The sequence below is a fragment of the Dromiciops gliroides genome, chromosome 3 (assembly GCF_019393635.1).
Source record: "Dromiciops gliroides isolate mDroGli1 chromosome 3, mDroGli1.pri, whole genome shotgun sequence".
Classification (NCBI taxonomy): domain Eukaryota; kingdom Metazoa; phylum Chordata; class Mammalia; order Microbiotheria; family Microbiotheriidae; genus Dromiciops; species Dromiciops gliroides.
This window is the reverse complement of record NC_057863.1, coordinates 118,844,779-118,862,177: the sequence shown is the minus strand read 5'-3', so window position 1 is coordinate 118,862,177 and position 17,399 is coordinate 118,844,779.

Sequence of the window (17,399 nt, the reverse complement as noted above, 5' to 3'; positions counted from 1 at the left end):
ATGGATGGATCAATAGAAATGGAGATTGACTAGATGAGATTAGCCACACCTAGACTTCATCTGCCTTACCCTTCCAAAATGGTCTTTTTGCATACTTCTCGATTAAGGAATTACATCATTAGGTCCTAGGTAAAATTCATTTTAATATGGGCCACCCTCAGGTCGACAAATGGAATTGAATGATTCTAGCCAATTAGCTTTGATCAGTGTGTAATTGCCACCTCTATCTGAAGAGGAAAAAAGACAGATCACAAGGCCAACACCATTCTGGGTGACATGCTAGGTGAAAGAGGTTGTCCAGTAGCTCTCTCTAGGTAATGTAGGACTTCTGAACTCTGCTTGGATCCATGTGCTCTCTCTCTCTCTCAGAGCCAATATGGTGCTGGAGGGTTTTTGGCTTATGTTAAATGCAGTCAATGCTTTCCTAACATTTAATATGTTTTAATAAATGCTTACTACCTAATTGGGTGCAATAGCCCTTAATTTATAAGTAGCAATATTTTAGAAAACCCCAGGCAAGTTCCCCAATAGTTTAGAACAGAAACAGGCTAGCCCCCCAATATTTTAAATGACACAAAGGAAAATCACAAGGTAAAGAAGCAGATTCTTCAACATTATAAAGTCAGTAAATTGTACAGCTGGTATTTGAACTAGATCCAAATCCAGGATTCATTCCATTGTGCCCTTCTTCTGTCTTATTACTTGGTTATAATACTGAGTAAAATGAGACTTTTGCAAGAAATGTAATACTGATTTATATTTTAACAAAATCAAGGAATTTCAGATTTGGAAGGAAAATTGTTAGGCATTGAGTTCTACCTATACCTGAGAAAGGAGATCCACTATAAAAAACTCAACGATTAGAGTGCTGGGACTGGGGTCAACAGTCATTTTTCTGAGTTCAAACCGGGCCTCAGACATTAGGTGTATGACCTTGGGAAGTTACTTAACCCTGTTTGCTTCAGTTTCCTCATGTGTAAAAGGAGCTAGAGAAGGAAATAGCAAACCACTGCAGTATCTATGCCAAGAAAACATTAAATGGTTTTGCAAAGAGTCAGACAGAATTGAGAAAAAAAACATTCAATGACAGTAATAACGACATCTATTTGAAGAGCTCCAATTACAAGGAAGGAATATACAACCTCCCAGGAAAGTGCACCTATCCTATCCTCCTACCAAACGTGATAGTCTAATCCCTCAACATATGTTATGCCTTCAAATCCTAGAAGAGAGATAGCATGTCACTCCTGAGTCCTTTTCTAATCCAGATTAAATATCTCCAATTCCTTCACCTGTACCCAAGAACATTTACCAATCCACCTGGCTTCTTTGAGATGTTTTCTAGCTTAACAATGTTCATCCTAAAATGTGGGACTCAGAACTGAACACCACACTCAAGATGTGTTCTGAGCAAGACAGGGTAAAGTGTGATTATCACCTTCCTAATCATGGAAACTATGTTTCTCTTAATGATGCAGCTGGGTGATATAATGGTTAGAGTTCTGGACCGGGGATAAAGAATAGCTGAATTAATTCCTGCTTTACACATATACTAATTGTGTAACCTTGGACAAGTCACTTAGCCTCCTCTCAGCCTCAGTTTTCTTATCTGTAAAATGGAGAAAATAATAGCACCTACCTTGTAGGATTATTGGGAAGTTAACCTAAGAAAATGTCTATAAAATTATTTGTAAACATTAAAATGCTGTACAAATATTGGCTATTACTTTTTTTTTTTTTTTTTTTTTTTTAGTGAGGCAATTGGGGTTAGGTGACTTGCCCAGGGTCACACAGCTAGTAAGTGTTAAGTGTCTGAGGCCGGATTTGAACCCAGGTACTCCTGACTCCAGGGCCGGTGCTCTATCCACTGTGCCACCTAGCTGCCCCTGGCTATTACTTTTAAGATCTCATTTGCTTTTTTTGGTATATGCCACTCAGCGAATATACTGAAATTTCAGTCTAATAATACCCTAAGTTCTTTTACATAAAACTGCTTTTTAGCTAAACCTAAATTCCTCTTGTACTTGTGACATTGATTTTTTTTTTCCTATGGGGCAATGAGGGTTAAGTGATTTGCCCAGGGTCACACAGCTGGTAAGTGTCAAGTGTCTGAGGCTGAATTTGAATTCAGGTCCTACTAAATCCAGGGCTAGTGCTTTACCCACTGCACCACCTAGCTACCTCCAAAGTTGATTTCTTAAGATCCAAGTTTAGAACTTTATATTTATACATGTTGATTTTTCATGTCAATACTCTAATCCATCAAAATCTTATTGCATTTTTACTCTGTTATCTAGGGTGCTAATTATGTGTCATAGTTTAATCTCATCTACAAATTTGATCAGCATGTCATGGCTATACCATTATTTAATTCAGCAATAAAAATATTAAACAGATCCCGTAAAGATAGATCCCTGGGGCTCTCTACTGGAACCCTTCTCCCAAGTTGACATTGGACCATGAGTCTGATCACTCAACATTTGAATCTGTTTAGCTGAATCATCATCTAGCCTATATCTCTCTATCTTTTCCCACAAGAATTGTATAAATTCTTGCAGTAAATAGTCATCATATTTGCAGGTACTAAAACTATCCACTCTACACAATTCACAATTAATCATGGTAGGTGAGGTCCCAGTCTGCTCTTTGTCATCATGGCTTAGTTCCTTGATGTTTATCCAGCTCTTGGGCCAAGGGTTTGTCCTTATTTTCTGTATGGAAAACATGGTCCAGGAATTTAGGTTCTCTCATAAAATCTTTTTTTTTTCTCCTCCAGGAAGAAGAGTCAAGGACATTTTTCCCCCATTGGGTCTTAGCTGCTTCTTTCTCTTGGATCATGTGGTTCCCTCTTCTCACATAATATGGTTTCTCCCTCCAAGAATTCATTGGGCACTGAAGCTCCCTTTCCACACCTGCACTTCCTGGAGCTATGAGATTCTTTGGGAAGTTGCCTAGAATAGCAAGAAGGTTTCTTCACCCAGAGATAGTAGCAGTTCAGTGTGTGTGTGTGTGTGTGTGTGTGTGTGTGTGTGTGTGTGTGTGTGTTCTAGAGATCTGCAGTTGTAGTCAACCTTAGATCTTTATATTATTATATTATTTTTGGCATGGCAATGAGGGTTAAGTGACTTGCCCAGGGTCACACAGCTAGTGTCAAGTGTCTGAGGCCAGATTTGAACCCAGGTCCTCCTGAATCCAGGGACAGTGTTTTATCCACTGAGCCACCTAGCTGCCCAAGATCTTTAGATTATTTTAATTGATTCACTTCTTGCTGAGGCAAGTAACCTAAGTTAAAGAAGAAATCAAATAATCTGGATGTAAAGTCTTATCCCATTTCAAAAGAATCAACTTCACAAATATAAGATGCAGAAATAATGTCTAGAAACTCATTAATTGTGTTTTATTTGATTACATATTCAATATGAAGTGAATAATATGATAGTTGCCTTAAAAGCAATGTGATTTTGGGTTGCCAAAATTATCTTCCTAAATTTCAGGTCTGAACATGTCACCCAACCCCCACTCCATAAATTCCAATGGTTCCCAGTTTCTTAAAGAATCAAATGTGAAATCCTCAATTTAGCTTTTAAAGACCCTCACAATGATTGCTTTCTTTATTTATAGTCTTCTTTCACATTAGTCTCCTATTCTTATAGTATGATCCACCAACACTGACCTCCTTGCTATTCGTCACACAAGACACTCCACTTGGTAGCTTTGTGCCTTTTTACTGGCCTTCATCCATTACTGGAATTCTATCTCTTCTCACATTTATCACTTGAATACTTTGACTTCCTTTAAGACCCACATAACATACCATCTTCTTTTTTTTTAAATTTATTTATTTCTAACATTTATTTCCCCCACCAAGTTCCAAGTTTTCTTCCTTCCTCCAACCCTTTCCCCATCCATTGAGAAGGCAAGCAGTGTGATATCAATTATACATATGAAATCATTCAAAATATATTTCCATATTAGCCATGTTAATAAAAAAGCAAGAAAAACAAAGTGCAAAAAAGTATGCTTTAATCTGTGCTCAGATTTCATCAGTTCTATTTCTGGAGGTAGATTGCATTTTTCATCACAAGTCCTTTGGAATTATTTTGGAGCATTGTATTGCTCATAATAGCTAAGTCACTATTCACAGTTGATCATGGTACAGTATTTATCTTACTGTGCCAGTGTCTCCTAATTCAGTTCACTTCACTTGTATCACTTCATAAATGTCTTCCTAGGTTTTTCTGAAACCATGCTGCTTGTCATTTCTTATAGTAAAATAGTATTCCATCACAATAATATACCACAACTTGTTTAGGCATTCCCCAATTGATGGAAATCCCTTCAATATCTAATTTTTTTCCTTCAAAAAAGGACTTGCTATAAGTATTTCTGTAAGTGTAGGTCTTTTTACTACATTTCACATTCTTTAATATGTTTTACTGGGTCCTGCTGAACACTCACAGCTAGTGCCTTTCCTCTGGAATTATCTCACTTATACTGTGTATATATCCTGGATATGTATGCATTTTTTGGCATGTCATTTCCCCCATGAGAATGTGAGCTACTGGAAGGGGCTGTGTTTTTGCTTTCTTTATATATAAAGTATTTGTCATGGTACCTCTCACAAATTGCACACTTAAATGCTTCTTGATGGACTGATTAAGAATACCATAGTTTCCAGGACTAGGATTTATTTTTTATTATTATTACTCATCAAATAGAAGAAGGCATTGAAGAAAGAGGAGATTTGTGCCAAAAACCAATCCCAGTGGAGAGACCTGAATTTGTAATGTAACAATACTACTTCTCCCTCTCTTTTATTTTCACAATGATGTGTTCTATTTTCCCATAAACTTACAGAACTTTTTAGTGTGTTTTACATTTATTAGATTCCTCTGTTTACATAATAAACACACTTTGGAAATGGGGTTTACAAATTCTTGTTATTACTATTGAAATATCTTATTAAAACTGAATTCCTGGGGGCAGCTAAATGGCGCAATGGATAAAGCTCTGGCCCTGGATTCAGGAGTAGCTGAGTTCAAATCTGGCCTCAGACACTTGACACTTACTAGCTGTGTGACCTTGGGCAAGTCACTCAACCCCCATTGCCCCCCCCCCAAAAAAAAAAAAAAAAACAACAACAACAACAAAAAAGTGAATTCCTGATGAAAATTGTCTAAATGTTCATTGAGGGTATCTTTGTTCTTCCGATGATCCCACCTTTCCAAACTTAAATATATTGAGCCATTGCTTAAAATTCGGTCCGTTCTAGAGACAAAAGGCTTAGATTATTGATATAATTTAATCATTGTCTGGGTATAAAGCAACCTGGAGGACTCGGGGAAGGACTTTTAGGTGTTTGGCTGATGCATTGACATGGGAGCTTTATTCAGCTCAATTAACTCAAGCAGTTTTTTAATGCCTTTCCTTGTTAAATATCCTTCACTTGATTTGGCTAAGTAAATTTCTTATTGTGGACTGTTAAATGTCACTCATTTTCTTCCCATATCAAAAATAAAGTACCAGGAACTGAAGATGTGTTTTTGGAAGTGATATTTTACAGTAAACTATATACTTTTTTGTGCAAATTTTATTCATTTATGGTTTTGGGTTCCAATTTTTATCCCTCTTTTCCTCCCCCCCTCCTCTCCCTTAGGTGGCAAAAAATTAGATATGGATTATACATGTATGCTATGTAAAATATTATGATATTCATCATTTTGACCAAGAAAACTTGCGTAAAAGAAAAAATGAAAAAGTGAAAAATAGCATGCTTCAGTCTGTTCCATCAATATCAGTTCTTTCTTTGGAGGTGGATAGTATGTTTCATTGATGGTCCTTTGGGATTGTCTTGGATCATTGCATTGTTGAGAATAGTCAAGTCATTCACAGTTCTTCATCAAACAATATTACTGTCTATGTGCACAATATTCTCTTGGTTCTGCTCACTTCACTATATAGCATTTCGTACATGTCTTTCCAGGCCTTTCTGAAGTCATTGTGCCTTATCATTTCTTATAGGACAATAATATTCCATCAGAATTATTTACTACAGTTTGTTTAGCCATTCCCTAATTGATGGGCATTCCTTGGATTTCTAATTCCTAGCCACCAGAAAAAGCACTGCTTTAAATATTTTTGTACAAATAGGTCTTTTTTTCTTTGTGGGGATGACTTTGGGATATAAACCTCGCAGTGGTATTGCTGGATCAAAGGGTATGCATAGTGCTATAACACTTTGGGCATAGTTCCAAATTGTTCTCCAGAATGGTTGGATATTTTCACAATTCCACCAACAGTGGATTAGCATCCCAGCTTTCCCATATCCCCTCCAATATCAAACATTTTCTGTTTTGCTATATCTGCCACTGTGAAGGTGTGAGGTGATGATACTTCAGAGTTATTTTAATTTGAATTTCTCTTATCAATAGTGATATAGAGCATTTTTTGTATGATTATAGATAGCTTTGATTTTTTTGTCTTAAAACTGCCCATTCATATCCTTTGACCATTTATCAAATGTGGTATGACTTGTATTTTTTATAAATTTGACTCAGTTCTCTAAATATTTGAGAAATGAAACCTTTGTCAGAGATATTTGTTTCAAAGATTCTTTCCCAGTTTTTTTATTTCCCTTGTAATCTTGGTTACCTTAGTTGTGTTTGTGCAAAAGCTTTTAAATTTTGTATAATCAAAATGATCTATTTTGCATTTTATTTTCCATTTTTTAGGGGGAGGGGCACAATGAGGGTTAAGTGACTTGCCCAGAATCCCACAACTAGTAAGTGTCAAATGTCTGAGAATGGATTTTAACTCAGGTCTTCCTGAATCCAGGGCCGGTGCTTTATCCACTGTACCACCTTTCTGCCCCTATTTTACTTTCTATTTATTCTTTGTTCCTATATTCTTCCTTTGCACATAAATTTGATGGATAAACGATTCCATACTCTCTTAATTTGCTTATGGTATCATCCTTTATGTATAAACCATGTAACCATTTTGACTTTATTTTAGTATACAGTTTGAGATATTTATCTATACCTAGTTTCTGCCATACTGTTTTCCAGTTTTCCCAGTAGTTTTTGTCAATTAATGAGTTTTGGTTCCAAAAGCTCGGATCTTTTGGTTTATCATATAATAGATTACTATAGTCATTTACTATAGTGCAATTTCTATCTATTCTATTCCACTGATTTAACTCTCTATTTCTTATCCAGTACCAGATTGTTTTGACAATTAACACTTTAAAATAAAGTTTGAAATCTGGTACTGCTAAACCACCTTCTTTCATATTTATTTTCATTGATTCCCATGATATCCTTGAAATTTTGTTTTTCCAGATGAATTTTGTTATTATTTTTCTAGCCCTATAAATTATTTTTTATGGTTTGTTAGGTATAGCACTAAGTAAATAAATTAGGTTAGGTAGTGTGGGTGTTGAAATTAGCCTCAGTCTCCACATGAGGAGCTTCCCCTCCCTCTCTGCTTCAGCTGCTGGGGAGGGGAGTGGGGGGGGGCTTCTAAGCTGGGCCAAGCTGTGTAGATGAAAAACCCCAGGTGGCGGGGTTGTGCATACAGTGGGAGGTGCAGGGAAACCCTCAGAGACGCTGGGGTTTGCTTCACCCAGCCTCCAGCTCCACCCAGGGAGCATAGGTGGCCAGCCCCGAATTTCACCTGAGAGCAAGTTAATAAAAAGGAGAACTAGAGAGACAGTAGAAGGGAGGCTCTGGAGGATAGAGAAAGGAGAGACGCTGAAGTGGAGGGGGAGGGGCACTAGCCCCTCTTACACAGAAAAAACCCCTGAGAGCCTAAGGCTTTTTAATCTCAGCCCAAAGGCAGGATCCCCAAATCACAATTAATTTCCACAGTATGATTATCATTTTTATTATGTTGGCTCTGCCTACCCATGAGCAATTAATATTTTTCCAATTGTTTAGATCTGACTTTATCTGACTTTATTTCTGTGAAAAGTGATTTGTAGTTCTGGCCATATAGTTGCTATGTTTGTCTTGGAAGGTAGACACCCAAGTCTTTTATATTGGCCACAGTTATTTTAAATGGAATTTCACTTTCTATCTGTTGTTGCTGGACTTTATTAGTAATATATAGAATTGCTGATGATTTATGTGGGTTTATTTTGTATCCTGTAACTTTGTTCAAGTTGTTAATAATTTAAAGTAGCTTTTTAATTGATTCTCTAGGATTTTCTAAGTAAAACATGTCATTTGCAAAGAGTGATAGAGTAAACTATATTCTTACAATCACATAAATGACTGCAAAAGTTTTTAGAACATTCATTTATTTCTCATTAATGTGATTATTACTTTTATACTACTTCAGGTTACTTCAAGTAGAATACTTCTTGTTGTTTATCCTTCATTCTCCAAGAAGACCATGACATATGTAAAATTAGTTGCAAGGGTATTAAAATAGGTTCTTTGTTACAATTCCTTTTCAGAGGCAGATGCATGTAATGATATAAAAGGTGACATCTGTGCCTTACAATTTACAGGCTTCCTTTGGCTTTTCTTGAAAACCTCTGGATTCTTTAGCTATCCTGATAACTTTTTGCCACTGGACCCAGATAGCTGTGGAGGAGAGAGTGAGGTTGGTGACTTTGCACAGCTCTCCATCTCTTAAATCCAATTCACTGCAAGTCATGACAGCACCCCAATGTCATGGTCCTCTTTGCCAACAAAGGACAAACACCACTATCAACAATCCTGACAACTTTACTTTCTACTGTGATAACTGATGTTTTGAAAATATGTATATTTTTATTGTTTAAGAGATGCTCGAGTTGTCAAAATAGGTCACAACATTGTTAGCAACAGTTCAGGAATGACTGAAAAATTAGAACTGTTTTAGAATAGTTAACACAAATGATCTTGGAGTACCTCTTCTTTTTGATGGGGCAATTGGGGTTAAGTGACTTACTTGCCCAGGGTCACACAGCTAGTAAGTGTCAAGGATCTGAGGCCAGATTTGAACTCAGGTCCTCCTGAATCCAGGGCCACTGTTCTATCCACTGCACCACCTAGCTGCTCCTTACATCTTTTTAATATTTTTTTCCTTATTCCATGTCACCTCTCTTCACAAAAAAGTTCTCTTCATTTTTATGAGTCACTTCTGTCTTACAAATGCCATTTTATCAACAATTTAGTAAAAAAACAAAAAGTAAAGTCATTTTACTTTCAAGCCAGAAAAACAGCATTTATTTTATACTGCTACAAATTTAATTACTCTATTTTTTATTCTAGTAAATGCTAGAACAACTTAACCATTTGAATTGACCATCAAAAGTTGAATAAACTGATTTAAAATGCTGGTTAAAATAGGTGATTCTCTTCCCCTCCTTTAGGCTTCAGTGGGAGAGTCAACCACTGAAAAACAGGAATGTCAAAAACATGAAGTAAACACTTATTGTTACTCTTACAGAGAATACCAGAACCATACAATATTATAATTGAAAGGGACCTTAAAGATCTTCTAGTCAAATAGCCTCATTTTCATTTCCTAGAGTCAACAAGTACACTGAAGAGTCTGGTTGCTAAATTTACCTTTCCAAGAAACAATGCATTTCACATTCTTCCTTCAATAGCATTTTCTTTTCCTATCACCAGATGTGATAAACTACCTATTTATTTATAGTACTCCATAGAAATTCCACTGTAGCTCCAAGAGAAGTGGCATAATTATTGATGCATCTTGACTTCCTGAAAAGTAGTGTAGTAAAACGTTTATTATCTTGTCAATTATTTCTAAAGACTGACCATTGCTGTATTTTTAGCACAAATATATGAGTATTATAACACTATTAGTACAACTTGACACTAAATCCAACTTAATGACAGTATAAACTAATATTAGAAAAGAAGAGCATGTTACTTTTAGCGTATATACTTTAACTGTCTCACAAATAAAATGAAGTAAATACAATTCCTCCTCCACTTACTCTGTATCTATTTCAATTATCACTTTGAAGGGAGGGGGGATAGTTTAACATTGGTCTACTGTGAGCCCAGTGATGCATGAGATGAATAATGCTATTTATGTATGTATCCTACTCAAAATGAATAGCATAAATTACCCTACTTTAAAAAAAGAGTTTCAAATGTTTCTGTATTATATTGTTTGCTAAGAATGCAAATTTTATGACACTTATAGGTATTTTACACCATGTCTGATATTTCTGGAACAACTAGTTATAGAAAAAGAGAAAAAAAAAGCAAAAGGGAATTATAACTATTTTAAGACCCAAATCAACCTTATTATGTACCATATTTCATGTGGTTAATCAACTAATCTCAAATGCTAAGTATTAACAATGTTTTGCACATCCACATGTTTGAAATTTTGGTAAGATGGTGGCACATTAGGACCTAGAGTATCTAAGATCTTTATTGGGGTATTTGTAGAGGATCTCAAAGTGTACCAGAAGGAATAATGACAAGGAAATCATTCTCAAACTCCATCCAGTCCAAGACTGGGGCGGGGGGGGGGGGGGGGGGGGAGGGGGGAAGGGAGAGATAAAATCCTGCCAAATTCCTTCAGATATCCTGAATAAAGACAGTTCAAGGATGGTGCAATTCAAAACAGTCCATTCACAGAGGAAGGGACAGGAGCAGAGACAGTCTCAGAGCTCCATGAAAGTGATACACAGTACAAGGCAGTCTTGATTCTCCAGCAACACTAGGAGACAGGCCCAGAACACAGATCAGGCATTCTATTATCTACTTAGCATTCCAACAGCCTTCACTTAATATAAATTACAGATAGACCCCAACCAAACTCAGCATCAAAGAGGTCTCAGGTAAAATCTAACTTTCAGGAAGCATTGGCTAGAACCACAAGCAAGAGACAAGACCAAACAATTCCTATAGAAAGTGAAATCTAAACTTAGCCACCACACAAAGGACCAATAAGGTGATACCCACATTATTCAGGGGTTTAAGAGTAGAATATGTCCCAAGCATGAGCAATTAGAAAACAGGAGAAATTACTAGAAACAAAATGGAAATACCTTGTACTTTCCAAAGGATAAACCCTAAAGAAGAGAATCACTCTACAACAAACTCAGAAAGAGCTTCAGAGAAAAGGTTCTTCTGGCCACAAGGACTATAAAAATCTCTGGAAGAAATTAAACTAGAGTTAAAAATTAAAATATTTAAAAGGAAAAGAATATCAAAAAATGAATATCTTAGAATATCTTATATGTGACAAAAGAAAGGAACTCCTTGAAAATTAGAAAGGACCCAAAAGAAAATTATTCCATGAGTCAATAAGCAATATTTTAAAAAATCAAAAGAATGAAAAATGAAGGAAGAAAATGTAAAGAATATAATATTTTAAAAACTTTGCCTGGAAAACAAGTCCAGCAGAGATCATTTAAGAATCATTGGGCTGGGATAGCAAGGTGGCACAGTGGATAAAGCACCAGCCCTGGATTCAGGAGGACCTGAGTTCAAATCCAGCCTCAGACACTTGATACTCAGCTATGTGACCCTGGACAAGTCACTTAACCTTCATTGGCCTGGAAAAAAAAAAGAATCATTGGGCTACTTGAAGAGCATGACCAAAACCATCTTGTGTATCGTATTTCAAGAGATAACAATTGAAAACTGTCCAGATCTTTTAAAAATATAGGGAAAAGTGAAAAAGCGAGTGTTCATTGGTCATCCTTTGAAAGAAATCCCAAAGTGAAAACTCCTAGGAACATCATAATCAAAATCTAGAGCTTTAAAGTGAAAGAATTTTATACATATATATTTCAAATAGCCAAAAATAATCTGCTTCTTCCACAGTGTTATTCCCTTCATTCTCTTCCAAGAACTTGTGGGCACAGTAAAGATTACATGTAAAGATTACAACATCTGTTTTGTTTTGTTTTGTTTTTTGCCGGGCAATGAGGGTTAAGTGACTTGCCCAGGGTCACATAATTAGTAAGTGTCAAGTGTCTGAGGCCAGATTTGATCTCAGGTCCTCCTGAATCCAGGGCCTGTGCTTTACCACTGCACCATCTAGCTCCCCCACCTCCCCCCCCCCAAAAAAAAAAAGATTACAGCATCTGGCCCAGAAATTCTAGTTCATGCCTTTTGTCATATGAAGTCTCCATTTCAGGTGCATGGGGTAAAACATGATATAGTGGAATATAAAGAATGTTAGCTTTGGATTCAGAGAATCTGGGCTCAAATTCTGACCAGGACACATTCCAGCTGTAGGATTTTGCGTAAGCCACTTAACTTAAAATGGGTACTGGGGGAAGAGGGGTTTGGACAAGATGACAGCTAAGGTTCTTTTTAAGTTCTAATTTTCTGATTCTCTGATTCTTAGAAAGATACAACCCTGCCCCCCCACACACACACACTCCCTATCTTCATTACTTCACCATTGCATTTTCACTTTGTGCTCCCATTATTGTCTTTTGTCTTGTTCTCCAGTTCATCTGTGAAGGGTTATTTGTGAGTGGATGTTTCTGCCTGCATCCTCTGCTTCCTTCAGTCAGTTATATGTCTTTTGGTTTTTGAGAATACTCCATTGCTCCTCTTTATGGTGGCAAGGTCAGTAGAACAGAAGAAAATTGGAAACAGCAAGTTCTCCAATGTAAGCACCCTGACATTTCCTAATACCTCTACTCTGTCTCAGTCTTCCATGGCATACTATTAAGCATCAGAGATGAAACAATAAATTAAATTAGGCCACTCATGTTCAACTTGTATATCAAGCACCAAAGCTGGCAAAACCTTTCAGAAAGGAAAAACAAACAAACAAAAAACCTTAACATTTAAAATAATGACTGCTTCTATTTTCTTTCTAGTTCTAGTTATGAAAGTACTTTTGCCACTACTAACATATCTTTCCTCATCATTCTGTACAGTTACACTGGAATAGTTACACTGGAACAGTGTAACTGGGACAGTTACACTGGAATAAATGACTTTCTAGAGGTGATATCAGGAACCCTCTCAACTATAAAGAGCAAAATGCCAGGTCTTAACCTCTTTGAAGTTCTTAAATACTTTGCTAATGTGGCCAACTAAAGTAAGATTAAAAAAAAAAAGACTAATCTCAAGTTAAAGGGATTACTCAGTGGGTGTTACAGAAGTCATACAATCTAGTATTGATTTGAAATTTCCTTGAAACTAGAAACTTTTCCTTAACTTAAATGAAACCAGTAAATTTAAAAGAATCTTTTCAAAAGCAGTCTTTAGATTCATTATCTGAGGTTCTTTAAGCAACCAAGTGGTTAATCTTGTACACATCAGCATTACAAACAGAATGTAGACAAACTCTTTAAGACAATAACCTTTATTCTGCTCCATTCTTTTTAGGAGAACATTATACATCATTGGGCTATCCAAGAGAACAGCTGAATTTCTAGGCAACTTGCCTTGATTAACTGATTGAACCAAATCCCTTACTTGTCTACTCCTAGACTGGATGGCTGCTAGCTAACAGTCCCTCAGAATCCTGTGCATCTGGGTTGCTGCTTAGGAACCTGTCAGAATAGGCAGCATAAAGACAGAAACAGATGCCAAGGGGAATATCAGAAAACACTAACTTTCAAAACCAAAAACAAAATAATTTTTTTCTTCTCCCAAGTAAGAACAGTTTAATCACAATTTAGCACTTAAATCCATGCTAAAATTGTTAAGCAGATTGCTTGCCTAATTCCCATAATATATTTTTCCTAAAATGTCATCATTTAGCTTCATGATTTAAAAGGTTAAGTTAGTCTCATCATTATTCACATTTCTAAAACAACTCAAAGCTTCATCAGCTAAAACCACATTGCAGGTACTGAATATTGTGGCATGTACCAACTTTGTGAGTTACCAGAGTAGGGTGAGTTTTTATTCCTTTTCTGTGAGAAGAAAAATGCTCTTCAACCACCAAATCCAAAGCCACAGTTAATTGCCATCAAAGCTTCCCTCATTTTCTTCTTATTGGGTTAAAGGGCAGGCCCTGGGAATTGGAAAACAGGGGTGGTATAAGCTCAGAGAAAACACAGCTGCTCAAGAAAGAAATTAAGCAAGTGTGGCTCCATCTGGGTGGTAGGGGCTGCCACAAACAACAGTGGGATGAAAGTCACCATATGTGGTAAGTATAAGTCAAAACCACCAGCTTTAAGCTATATTATTGTGTCCATCAACTTCTTCAGATTGTCAGGAGAATGATGAAATCAAATTGATTCCCTTTCCCAAGTTCTAGATGTGTTCAACATGAACTTCAGACAAAGTTCAGTGTCCCCCATCATGTAGGGTTATTGACAAAAAATGTTAAATGATCTAAGATGTGAATTGAAACTGACACCTGCTATTTGTCAATAATACATAATAAGGCATAGAAGAAATTGTTCCTGCCAGTAGTAGATATTTCTGGCACAGATCTGCAATGTCTGAAGATTCATGCAGGGATTGTGTCAGTTAGGGCACATAGACTGGTTTGTTTGGTGACAAGGATAAAAATGGAGAAAGTTGAAAGAGAGAGAGAGAGAAAAACAAAGACAGAGACAGAGACAGAGCAAGAGAGATGAGATGAGATGAGATGAGATGAGATGAGATTTGACGAGACACAGGGACTTCAGATAAGCAGACTGGAACCAGGAGAAATACTAAACAAGATGTGGAGAGAGAAAGAGAAAATAAAAGTAAAGTCAGGGGATTTCCCTTGGCTGAATCTTACTTTTGGTGGGGCTAGTAATTGGCTTCCCATTCACTCTTCCTCATGAAAAAACTAATACATTTGGACATTGAAGCAGCATCACTGCCTTATTGAAAAAAAAAATGGCTCTCTCATGTCTCTGTTTGGAGACAATGAAGTGCTAATGGACAAGTCATAAACATGTTTTGCATCCCTCCAGAAGGCAGCAATTCACTGATTAGGCAGATTATTAGTATCCTATGACTGAGGTCATACGGATATTTAGTTTTCAGAAAGGAGCATTGGAGCAATCATTTTTTGTTAAAATTCCTACTAGATAGTATAGAATCTGTTTAAAGCAAATGTACCTTTAATCATTTACCTTTAATCAATTACTTTTAATCATTTGTTTAATTCTGTGTAGTGCTAAGAGATTGAGTAGAAAAATGGGAATTTTTGAGCAGTTGCTTTGAAATGTGATGGGCACAAACAGGTACTAGTAGGCTGAATGTGGAACCAGGCTACTATATATCCATACCAGTCATCAAAGCAAGCATATGTGTATATACATATATAGGCACATATATATTGTACAAATATTCATACACATACATGTATATGTATTTATATGTATGCGTATGAATATGTATATTTTATACACACACACACACACACACACACACATTGCTTATTAACTTAATTCAACTTGTTTTTGTTTCAATTTGTTTATATATAAATACAGCCGGGCAGTTATGTGGCACAGAGGATAAAGCACCGGCTCTGGATTTAGGAGGACCTGAGTTCAAACTGGGCCTCAGACACTTGGCACTTATTAGCTGTGTGACCCTGGACAAGTCACTTAACCCTTATTGCCCTGCGCAAAACAAAAACAAAAACAAAACAAAAACAAAAAGTATGTAAATACAGGATAGCTTTTTTTCCTCACTACAGAAACAAAGCACAAGTTTTAAAAATTCAATTGATATAGAAATTTTATGATTTTCAGAGTATAGACTGAATGGAATTCCATATGTATTCTTTTAAAAGTATTTGCTTCCAAGAAATTGTCAGGGGAAATTGCCCTGATATTCTAGAAGCATAAGGTAAAATAGAAATTGAAAGAATCTACCAATCACCTCCAGAAAGAGATACCAAAAGGAAAGCTGCTAGGAATATTATAGTCAAATTCCAGAGCTCTCAGGTCAAGGAGAAAATATTGCAAGCTGCCAAAAAGAAAGAATTCAAGTACTGTGGAGCCCCAGTCAGGATAGCACAAGATCTAGCAGCTTCTACATTAAAGGACCAGAGGGCATGGAATATGATATTCCAAAGGGCAAAGGAATTGAGATTACAACCAAGAATCACATACCTAGAAAAACTGATCATAATCTTTCAGAGGAAAAAATGGGACTTTAATGAAAAAGAGGACATTCGGGTATTCATGATGAAAAGACCTGAACTTAATGGCAAATCTGATTATCAAATACAAGACCCTAGAGATCTATAAAAAATTGGAGTTTGGTGACATGTCTGGGGTTGTGCAGTGGGTTACTGTCTTGTGTCTGAGGCCAGGTTTTGGCTGGGATCCCCCCACCCCCACCCCTGGGTTCAGGGTGGATGGTTTGTCCACTTTGTTACCTGGCTGTCCCATGATGATGTCTTTAGGTTTAAATTGAGGGGTAGGGGGCAGCTAGGTGGTGAGGTGGGTAGAGCACCTGCCCTGAAGTCAGGAGGACCTGAGTTCAAATTTGGCCTTAGACACTTGATACTTACTAGCTGTATGACCTTGGGCAAGTCACTTTACCCTCATTGCCCAACAACAACAACAAATAAACATAAATTGAGGGGTGACGAGAATGCAGTGGGGGAGGGGAAAGGGCAGAGGTGAAATACTACATGAAAGAAACAGGAAAAAGGTTATGGAGTGGGGGGAATAGATGGGGGAGGAGCAGGGCAGTGAATGAATTTTACACTCATCAGAAAAAGCTCAAAGAACTTGAGAGTCAGAGTTGTATCAAGGAGGGATTAACATACGCACACTCAATTGGGTGGTGTAATCTACTTAATCTGAGCAGTAAATGAGCCTAACACTCATCAGAATTGGCTCAAAAACCTCAATCTCATCAGAATTGGCTCAAAGAGGGAATAACATACACACTCAATAGGGTGAGTGGAGTAATCTCTCTAACCCTGCAGGAAAACAGGAGGAGAAGGGGATAAAGAGAGAGGGGCAAAAGAAGGAAGGGCAGATTGAGGGAGGGAACAAACAGAAGCAAATCTCTTTTGAAGAGGGATAGGATGAAAAAAGATGAATAATAGAATAAATATCATGGGGAAGGGAATAGAATGGAAGGGAAACAGTTAACAATAGTAATCATGAAAAAGAGAAAGGGGGAAAATTGTACAGAAATATTTATAGCAACTCTTTGTGGTGGCTAAGAATTGAGAATCAAAGAAATGCCCATCAATTGAGGAATGACTGAAGAAACTGTGGTATATGATTGTGGTGGAATGGTATTGTGCTATAGGGAATGACAAACAGGATGATACCAGAAAAAACCTGGAAAGACTCATGAGCCAAGTGAAGTAAGCAGAGCTGGGAGGACATTGTGCATAGTGACAGCAGTATTGTTATCACAAAGCTTCCTATCCATTCCCATAGAAAGAACTGATAAAACTTGCGCTTGTGGATTGTACATATATAACCTGGTTGCTGTCTTGTGGAGGGGGGAGGAAAGGGAGGGAGAGAGGGAAAA